The sequence below is a fragment of the Vulpes lagopus genome, chromosome 2 (assembly GCF_018345385.1).
Source record: "Vulpes lagopus strain Blue_001 chromosome 2, ASM1834538v1, whole genome shotgun sequence".
In the NCBI taxonomy this organism is placed as follows: Eukaryota; Metazoa; Chordata; class Mammalia; order Carnivora; family Canidae; genus Vulpes; species Vulpes lagopus.
Window position 1 is genome coordinate 161,331,740 of NC_054825.1, and position 11,533 is coordinate 161,343,272.

General features: G+C 38.0%; 1 pseudogene; it reads right to left on the reverse strand.

Annotated features, from left to right (window-relative positions):
• Positions 1-322: 322 nt before the first annotated feature.
• LOC121478810 lies at positions 323-10,599 on the reverse strand (annotated as a pseudogene).
• Positions 10,600-11,533: the final 934 nt, after the last annotated feature.

Genomic DNA, 11,533 nt, shown 5'->3' on the forward strand with positions numbered 1-11,533 from the left:
AGTATGACCATTACTTTTGTGTGGTTTCTCTGAAAGATGTATATTCTGATGTCATTGTGAGGCCCAGATAACAGCTCTGCACATTTACATGGTTTCTTTTCAACATGGACTCTGTTTTTGCAAAATAATTGGAACCCCAGGTAAGGGCTTTGCCATATTCCTTGCATTTATAAGGTATTGCTGTAGTATGTTCCCCAATTTTTGATCTTTGGGTAAAACCTTTGCCACACATATATGTGTTTATTTCCAACATATTTACTCTTATCTAGTGAAAAATATGAATTTGAAACTTTGCCACATTTGTTGTACTTGTAAATGTGAGCTATTTGGTGAACCCTGCATTTAAGGCAATATCTAAAAGTCTTGCCATATTCAGTACATTTGTAAGGTTCTCTCCAGTATGGATTATCTGATGACTGGTGAGGTGTGAGCCTCGAGTAAAGGCTTTGCCACACTCATGGCATTTGTAAGGTTTCTCTCCGGAATGAGTTCTTTGGTGAATCCTGAGGTCAGACCATTGTCTAAAAGCCTTGCCACATTCAATACATTTGTATGGCTTTTCTCCAGTATGAATTTTCTTATGAAGCCTATGGTGTGAACCCCTGTTAAAAGCCTTGCCACACTCATTAATTTGTAAGGTCTCTCACCTGTATGGATTACCTGATGTTACTTAGGCTTGAATGGACACTGAAGGATTTGCCACAGTCATTACATTTGTAAGATCTCTCACCTGTATGGATTCTTCAGTGATTTACAAGGTGTGAATTTTGACTGAAGACCTTGCCACACTCATTACACTTGTAAGGTTTCTCTACAGTATGGATTCTCCGATGACTTGCTAGGTGTGAATTTTGACTGAAGACCTTCCCACATACATCAATCACATTTATATGGCTTCTCTCCATATGGATTATCTGATGCATACTGAGGTGTGAGCCCTGAGTAAAGGCTTTGCCACACTCATGGCATTTGAAAGCTTTCTTTCCAGCATGAATTCTTTGGTGAATCCTGATGTCAGACCACTGCCTAAAGGTCTTGCCACATTCAACACATGCACATGGTTTGTCTCCAGTATGATTTTTCCTATGATGCCTAAGGTGTGAATGATTGGTAAAGGCATTGCCACATTCATTACATTGGTAAGGTTTCTTTCCAGTATGAATTACCTGATGGTAAGTTAGGCTTGACCTCGTGCTAAAGGCTCTACCACACGCACTGCATTTATATGGTTTTTCCCCAGTATGGATTCTTCAATGACTTGCTAGGTGTGAATTTTGACTGAAGACCTTCCCACATATGTCACATTTATATGGTTTCTCTCCTGTATAGGTTATCTGATGTTTAGTGAGGTGTGAACCCTGAGTAAAGGCTTTGCACACTCATGGCATTTGAAAGGTTTCTCTCCAGTATGAATTCTTCAGTGAATCCTGATGTCAGACCATTGACTGAAGGCCTTGCCACATTCAATACATTTGTACGGTTTCTCTCCAGTATGAATTCTCTCATGATACCTAAGGTGCAAATGCTTGATAAAAGCCTTGCCACATTCATTATATTTATAAGATTGCTCTCCAGTATGGATTACCTGATGGCTTATTAGGCTTGAATGCACAATACAAGCTTTGCTGCACACATTACATTTATATGGTTTCTCTCCAGTATGACTTTTCTGATGGCCAATCAGGCTTGAACTTTGGATGAAAGCTTTACCACACTCATTACATTTATGTGGTTTTTCTCCATTATGAATTCTGTGATGTTTTACAAGTATCAAACTTTGGCAAAAAGCCTTGCCACATTCATTACATTGATAAGGTTTCTCTCCAGTATGGATTACCTGATTGTCTGCTAGGCTTAAGCACACACTAAAGGCTTTGCCTCATTACATTTGTAAGGTTTCTCTCCAGTGTGTATTCTCCAGTGATTTGCAAGGTGTGAATTTTGACTAAAGACTTTGCCACATTCATTACATTGTAAGGTTTCTCTCCAGTATGGATTCTCTCATGACTTACAAGGTTTGAATTTTGACTGAAGACCTTTCTATATACATGTATATGGTTTCTCTCCTGTATGCATTATCTGATGTTTAGTGAGGTGTGAGCCCTGATTAAAAGTTTTGCCACAGTCATGACATTTGTAAGGTTTTCCCTATGTGCTTTTTGGTTTTTTGGGTTTTTTTTTTAAAGATTTATTTATTATTAGTGAGAGAGCGCGCGGCAGAGACACAGGCAGAGGGAGAAGCCCGCTCCATGCTGGGAGCCCGAAGTGGGACTCGATCCGGGTCTCCAGCTTCATGCCCTGGGCTGAAGGCAGCGCTAAACTGCTGAGCCACTCGGGCTGCTCCCTATATGCTTTTTGGTCTTGCGTCAGTGTCAATGGGAATAAAATCACTCCCATATTTATTAGCAATGTTGGTTTGGACCCTAGGAGGAATTTTCTGAAGTGGTGAAACTCCAGAACCATTGTTGATGGACTTCTCAAGTACATTACATTCATAAGTTTTACCTTCAGTTTGACACATGTGTAGTTCATCCCAAAAGCTTAATCCAAGCCTGTTTATAACATGCTTATTTCCTGCATCACTTTTACCATGCTGATCTCTTCTGTCAATGAAATTGTGTTTATGGGTTACAGGCATTTCTTTGTAATTTATTTCATTATGTCTCCACTGCCACTCAAAGTCATGCATAGTTTCCTGGATTTCCCGAAGAAAAAATCTTTGATTTCATAGCCTTCAGACCTTTGCAACATCACTGTCTGGAATACTTCTGTATCACTGTTCTCCTTTGGTTGTAATTTCTTGATCACATGTGTAGGAGAGATATCTATAAGATATAAACAGCCATAGGTATCCTATTAATTACAGTTCACAAATAAACATTATGTGTTGAAAACATAGCATTACAACAAAAGTAGTATTTATACTGAAAAGTTATAAAACTTCCCATGATCTTCAAACTTTTAGGAATAAAGAAATAAAGAAATAGATCTTCAAACTTTTAGGAATAAAGAAAGAATGCTTATCTGTAATACAAATTAATTTTAGGAAAGCCAAGTTCCAAACACCCAATGACAAAAACACTCGTGCTGTACAAAATTATAGTAGCTCTTAAAGAAAGGATATTTTTCTTTTTTAATTCCAATATAGTTAACATATAGTGTTATATTAGTTTCAGGTGTACAATATAGTGATTCAACAATTCCATACATCATTTGATGCTTGTCAGGACAGGTACACTCCCTAATCCTCATCACCTATTTAACCCTTCCCTGACCCACCACCCCTCTGGTAACCATGTTTGTTCTCTATAGTTAAGAGTTGGCTTCTTGGTGGTCTCTCTTTCCCTTTTTCTTCTCCCTTTCCTTGTTTGCCTTGTTTCTTAAATTCCACATATAAATGAAATCATATGGTATTTGTCTTTCTCTGATAGCCTTATTTTGCTTAGCATCATATTCTCTAGTTCCATCTATGTCATTGCAAGTGGCAAGATTTCATTCTTTTTTATGAGGCTGAATAATATTCCACTGTATATATCTATCTTCTTTATCCATTATCCATTCATATGTTGATAGACACTTGGGCTGCTGCCATAATTTGACTATTGTAAATAATGCTGCTATCGGGTGTATGTATCCCTTTGAATTCGTGTTTTTATAATTTGGGGGTAAATACCCAGTAGTGCAATTGTTGGATCTTAGTAGTTCTAACTTTCTGAAGAACCTCCATACTCTTTTCCACATGGGCTACACCAGTTTGCATTCCCAAAACAGTACAAGAGGGTTCTTTTTCTCCACATCCTTGTCAACACTTGTTGTAAGATAGGGTATTTTTCCACCATGATCCCAAAGCACATACCAATGGGCAGTAAATGCATATCTCATACTTGGCGAGAAAAAAAAATATACAGAATTTTCTGTATACTTGTATATAAGTGCTGAAGAACTGGTAATATATTACAATGCTAAGTACTCCAAAACAAGCTTATCAGATGAATAATATAAATAAATGGTAATCTAGAATTGCAAAACAAATATAGCATTGAGAAAATGAAGAATTTAATTTTTCTAAAGATGTTATTTATTTGAGAGAGAGCAAGAGCACAGAGGGAGAGTGAGAAGCAGACTCCCAACTGAGCAGAGAGCCCAATGCAGGGCTTGATCCCAGGACCCTGAGATATTGACCTAAGCTGAAGGCAGATGCTTAAACAACTGAGCCACCCAGGCACCCCAGAAAATGAAGAATTTAATGAAACAATGTTCACAAAATGAAATTTTATAACTACCCATTATAAAATTATCTGTACTCATGAAATAAAGCCATTTTACAACATTAACAATTGGTACATGTCAGTTATATAGCATAAAACATCTGTCAATCATAATAAAAATTAATAAAATATTCTAGTAACCCTTGATAAAACCAACAATAAATAATAACCATATTATAGAAAGTTATACTTTGTGGAGCTCTAAACATTCCCCCTTAACAATAAAAGATTTCTATTCTAGAAAGAGCACACAATATGAAAGCTGACTTCTAAAATATCAGGTCAGGAAAATACATTATAAGGGAACTGGAGAAGGAAGTCAGAAGTCACAATTATGATTTTATGCCTACAGTTATGCAATAGAACAATTCCTACTTATGCAGTGCCCTCCAGTTATGCAGTTCATTGGCCCCTATATACATGTAGCTCAGAGTGTATACTTTGAGGGGGTAGAAATTTTATTAACTAAGGTCAGAGACAAAATTGTTGAGAACTGCAAAATGAAAAAATATATATAATGAAAAGGGATATCTCATAATAAACATGACAAAGTTGAAGTAACTTTTGCGTGTACTATAAAATATGCAATATTCCATACCATCTAAGAGCATTAATTTGGGTTTTTAAAAAGATTTTCTTTATTTTGAGAGCATGAGAGAGCTGGGGGAAGGCCAAAGGGAAGAGAGAAAGAGAATTACAAGCAGACTCCCCAGACACTGGAGCCCAACAGAGAGCTAGATCTCACAACTGTGATTATCATGACCTGAGCTGAAATCAAGAGTCGGATGCTTAACTGACTGAGCCACCCAGGTGACTTGCATGAAGTCCGAGTGATATATGAGAGAGGAGAAACATTTCCTTGGGGAGCTCACAAGAAAGAAGGCTTTGTTTTGCCACAGAACTCTCCACTGCAGAGTTTCTCAAACACTATTAATGGTACAGCTTCCTCTTTGCCCTTCTGAGCTCTTTCCTGTGTTCCCACCTGTCACACATTCCCACCCATTTGGTTTTATGCTATTTGCACTTTGTCCTCCACAGTCCAGGACTCTCCCTTGTTCCAGAAAGGATGTAATATTCAGGTTAGAAACAAATTCCTGCTCATAAGAAGAAAAGAATGTGAACGTGATATGCTATGGCTTTTCCAGAACCCTGGCTCTTTGTTCAGCTGAGGCAAGAGGATATCACAGATGAATCAAGAACAAATAATTCATTCACAAATTCCTCCACTGCTTGCCTCCTAAGTGCATAGGAAACAGTATAACATGCAGATATAGAGCTCTCTTCCAAAAATTACTTAATCAGAAGCACAGGGGAAGAAAATAGAAGACTGGATATTTTAAAAAGTTTGCCATATGGTTTCATGTATTCCTTTTTTTTTTTTTTTTGGTTTCATGTATTCTTAAACTCTAGAACAACCCCTGAAGAAAGAGGAAAGTAAAAGTCCAGATGCTACATTATGAAGCTTTTCATTTCTGTGTTAGGAGGGTTTCAATCTCAATCAAGCAGGGCAGGGGCTCCCAGGAGGCAAACAGGGAAAATGCAAAGATAACCAATGGCAAATCCCCACTGCTGGAAGGACATTATCCTCACCCAGAGAGACCAGGTTCCTGTAGTTCTCCAACATAACGTCCCTGTACAAGGTCCACTGAGCCGAGTCCAGGCACTCCCACTTTTCCTGAGAGAATTCTATGGCCATATCCCTGAAGGTCAATCATCCCTGAAATTAGAACACATTTCATCGAAAGGCCATGGGGAAAGTTATTCACACAAAATGAGAAGAGAGAAGTATAAGCATCAATTTGGCTAAAATGAGTGTTCAACAGATCTATGTTAAGGTATTCTGAGCAATTTATGTGTCTCTAATTTTAATTTCTTATGCATTCCCATAAAAGATTATGATACTCTCCCAATAAGTGTGGATCACTCATTTCTGTGGACAATATATGAATGAAGCATACACATAAGAAGTGAATACTACGTTGTCTCTACAAAGTATTAGATATTTATGTTTCACATATAGAGTGATATTATCTAGATGTGCTAGAGCACAAGTGCTATCTTCAGATGACAAAATTCACAGTGGCTTTAAGGAGAAGTCAGAATCTAAAAACCATGATGTGGAAAACAGTGGCAATAACTTGAAGTTTTTGAACGCTTCCTATGAATGAGGCATTACTCTAAATGCTTTACATGTACTAACTTGCTATCAGCATAACAGGTCCTTAGGGGAAGATCTGTTCCCATCCTACAGAGAATGCTAATACTGGGTCAGAGGCACTGTAGGAAACTCTCCTCTGGCCAAAGAGCTAAGAAATGATATGGCAAACACATGAGCTCAGGTGGTCGGGTGTTAAAAGTGAAACTAAAGAATCAAACAGTTAAGTAACAGAGCATTGCAAGTACACTGACAGAGGTTTCTCTGAGAAAACTTGAAACAAGCTCAAGGTTTACAATATAGAACTGCATAAAAGGTCCTCATAGATGCAGCATGCACATAAACGTAACTATTTTTTTTTAAGATTTTATTTATTTATTTGACAGAGAGCATGTGCACACATAAGCAGGGGTAGCGGCATAAGGAGAGGAGAAACAGACTCTTTGCTGAGCAGGGAGCCCAAGTGGGGCTCCATCCTAGGACTCTGGAATCATGACCAGAGACCAAGGCACTTAACTGGCTGAGCACCCAGGCACCTCTAAACGTTACTAATCTTACCACTATTCTACTATTTAAATGATTAACCTGACAGTATAAAAAGAACTGAAGGCCATGGAATGCACTTAAGATATAATTTCAATTGCTAAAAAATATGAAGCTTATTTATGAAGTGATGTCTTTTATAAAAACCATGGACATACACATCCATGTGCTTGTGCACACACATATAAACAACACAAATTAACTGAAATGCAAAGAGTTCTTTCTCAACATAATTTTGAATTATTTTTTCATTATTTTCATTCACATGTATTTCAGTGTTTTTGGGAAAATGAAAGTGTATAAATTGTACTTAATTCAATTTATCAATTTGTATAGTAAGCTAGTAAAGAGATGGTATGAACATGAAAAAAATATAGAATACTTTAACTCCAGTTTCTAGAAAATACCTGAATTAAACATATAAATACAGTTTTATGCATTTAAATGTAGGTGTGTAAGCATTAACAAAAGTCAGTTTGTTTATTCCACTAATAAACCAACAGTTCAAGATTAGATTTAAAAAGATTAGAGGAATTATCAGTGTTATACATTAATTGAACAGATTAAGATTAAAAAACATACAGCAAATTAGATACTTGAAAAAAAATGACAAAAAGGAAACTGGGGAATAAACTATTATTAAGCAAGAACATTTCATCAAATTTTATGACCCAGTTAAAAGCACTGTATGAATTTCCTCTTAAATTATGGTGGAGGAAAAAAAAAATTATGGTGGAGGAAGGAGGCTGGCTGGGGCTCTTGCCATTCACCATCATATGGTATGCCTGAGCAGGGACCAGCAAAAGAGGTTAAAGGAGGAAAAAACAGGGTGAGAGAGAGTCAAAGAGCTAGACTGTTGAAATTCACAGATGTAAGGACAGAAATAGGCTAAAAATGAAAGAGGGACAAATATATTCCATGCCGGTAGGAATGTAAAGAGGGCAACGGTGGCTAGATTATATCAGACAAAACACGCTAAGACAAAGGACATTATAATGGTAAGAAGGTCAGTTCACCAGGAAGATGGAACAATTATAAACACACAGGCATGGAACATTACAGCCCCCATATGTATAAAGTAAATAGTAACAGTAGACTTCAATGCTCAGTTTCAGAAGATCCAGAGGAAGCAGGGGACCTGAACAGCGCTGTCACCAAATGCAACACCAAATGTTGTGCTGATAGTGAGTTAGTACATGTGAAGCATTTAGAGTAATGCCTCGTTCATAGGAAGGGTTCAAAAACTTCAAGTTATTGCAACTACCAGACAGACAGAACACTCTACCCAACAACAGCAGAATATGGTCTTCCAAAGCACACGTGAAAGACAGACTGCATGTCATCCCACAAAACAATCTTTAACAAATTTAGGAAGACTGAAACCATAAAAAGTATCTTCTCTAACTACAGTGAATTGAAACTAGAAATAAACAGCAAAAAAGGAAATAGAAAAATCCACAAATGTGGAAATTAAAATTCATTCTTAAGCAATGAGTCAAAGAAGAAACTACAGGAATTTTTAAAGAGTTCAGATGAAAATGAAAATACAACATACCTAAATGTAGGGAGGTGGTGAAAGAAACAATGAGAGGAGTGTCTACAAAGGTAAATATGTACATTAAGCAAGCAGGAAGATCTCAAACCAGAAATATAATCTTACACCCCAAGGAAGCAGAAAAGGAAGAACAAACAACCCAATTTAGCAGAAGGAAGAAAGGAATATTACAGCAGATATAAATGAAAGAGGATAAAAAATATTAAAAAATCAACAAAGAGTTGGTTTGTGAAAAAAAAAATCAACAAACTGACAAACCCTTAGCTAGACCATTAAAAAAAAAAGAAAGAAAAAAAGAGGAGCCTGGGTGGCTCAGTCAGTTAAGCGTCCAACGCTTGGTTTGGGGTCACGTCCTGATCTCAGGGTTGTGAAATGGAGCCCCATGGCTCCACACTCAGCGTGGAGTCTACTTAAGAATCTACCCCCTGGGGATACCTGGGTGGCTCAATGGTTGAGCTCAGGTCATGATCCCAGGGTCTTGGGATAGAGTACCACACTGGGCTCCCCACAGGGAGCCTGCTTCTCCCTCTGCCTGTTTTTCTGCCTCTCTCTCTCTGTGTGTCCCTCATGAATAAATAAAATCCTTAAAAAATTAAAAGAATCTACCCACCCTTTCTTCTAGCCCTTTTCCTCATGTTCTGTTTCTCAAATAAATAAATCTTTTTTTAAAAAAAGAAATAAAAGAGGGGACATTCCAACTAATGACACAGCAAGTTTTAGAAAGGACTATAAGAGGGTACTATGAACAATTCCATGCCAACAATGTGTAACCTAGAAGACAAGGGTAAATTCATGGAAACACACAACCTACCAAGACCTAATGAAGAAATAACAAATGTGAACAGAAGGACCTACAGAGGACATACAGGCAGGAATAAAAAATCTCCAACAAAGAACCCAGGACCAGATGGCTTTACTAAAGAATGCTACTAAACATTTACAGAAGAATTAACATATCCTGCTAAAAACCATCCAAGGAATTGAAGATGAAACACTTGCAAACTCATTCTATGAAGTCTGCATGACTCTGATACCAATCCCAAATAAAGATACAAGAACAAAAGAATGCATGCAGTACACTAACAGAATGTACTAATAGAATGAAGGGGGAAAAACCCCACCCTAATCATCTCAATTAATGCAGAAAAAGCCTTTGGCAAAATTCAGCAACCTTTCGGGATAAAAACACTCAACAAACCTGGAAGAGCAAACTACCCCAACATAATCAAAGCACACTGCCCACATATTCAATATTGAGAGATGGACCACTTTTCCTCTAAGATAAAGAAGGCAAGGATCCATGCTCTTAGCATTATTATTCAACAGAGTACCAGAAATCATAGGCAGAGAAATTACCAAGGAAAAGAAATAAAAGCCATCCAAATTCAAAAAGGTTGATTTCATATTATAAAACTGATGATGAATAAAAACTTTCCATTCCATTCCCAATCATTAAAATTTTGAAGTTTTTTTTTTTAAGTAGTCTCTGCACCCAGTGTGGGGCTCGAACTTACAACCCTGAGATCAAGTCATATGCTCTTCTGACTGAGCCAGCCAGGCACCCCTAATAACTAAAATTTTGAAGGCAGTGACTCATTTGCTCAGCTTCCAAGGTAGCATAAAAACAGGCAGAACATATTTCTCATACATATTTGCTCTCTTTTTCTAGAAGTTACTGGGTATCTGTAGATACAATATCTGTGGATATTAAATCACACACATGATTTCTATGTGTAGTTTCTTTTACCCTAGCTCACAGAGAGCTAACAGAGTGCACCCAGATGTGGCCCCTAAACAATCCCTGCTGCCCAACCTTAATGACACCATGGGGCCCCACCCATCTCCAATCCACACCTGGTGTGAAGCCCAGCAGGATGTGCCCAATGGAGTTTCCTCATAGACTCCACGTCACTGCATCATCAAGAGATGGAATCTAAGTGGAAAGGAGAGGGGCTGAGGGAAGGCCTGAGTGAGTGTAAGCAAGCATGTGTCAAGGATGCTTTAGAGACTGACAAGCCCAATAGGAAGGAGTAACTGAACATCAACCAAGAATATGATTTTACCTGAGAAAAAGCCATTTCCAGCTCCTTGTCTCTTCCTCCTCTTCTGAGTTTCTTCCTCAAGCAACATGAATCTTCCTTAGAAGTCAACCTTGAAAGTTGAAAATATGCCATTTAATATGCCACAACTGCACACACAGGGAAGTCCTCACCATGTGGGAGAGACAACCATCTACTGCCCCTGCCACAGGCGGGGCTCACAGACAGAAAACTCCTACACCAAAAAGTGAGTTTGGCCACCCCTTTCTCCAGATCACATTCCCTTCCCAGTGAAGCCCTTATACACACTGCAGCAATGGGGACCTCAGCAGTACTGACCCTCCCCTGAAAATCACAGACCTGCCCTGATCAAACCCCATGAAGAGCAGAAACCCACTCACCCTCAGCCCAGATCTCAGCCCTCAGACATGAAGGACCCAGAGCGTTGGTGCTTAATGCTGAATACAGACCAGAAACATCTGGGGCACTTTAAATATTATCGAGGCTGCACCTGCCCCCCCGCCATCTGAAAGGATCTATGGGGGGGCACAAAAGATGTATCTGCAAAATGCCTGAGTGATCTAATACGAAGCTGGGATTGAGCACCACCCAGAAGAGGCAAGATCAACACACCTCCCATCGTTTTTTCTTTTTCAGCTTTATTGAAGTATTATTGACAAAAATTATATATAGTTAGGTGTACAATGTAATCATTTGAAACACATATACACTGAAACAATGATTACAATTGTTACAATTGTGACATATACACTGAAATACACATATACACTGAAATAATTATCACAATTATCACCTCATAATTACCATTTTGTGTTTATGTGTGTAGTGAGAACACTTAAGATTTACTCTTCAGGTAAATTTCAAATATATAATATGGTATGATTAACTGTAGTCAGTGTGCTTTACATTAGATTCCTGAACTTACTCATTTTACAAACGGGAGGTTGCACCT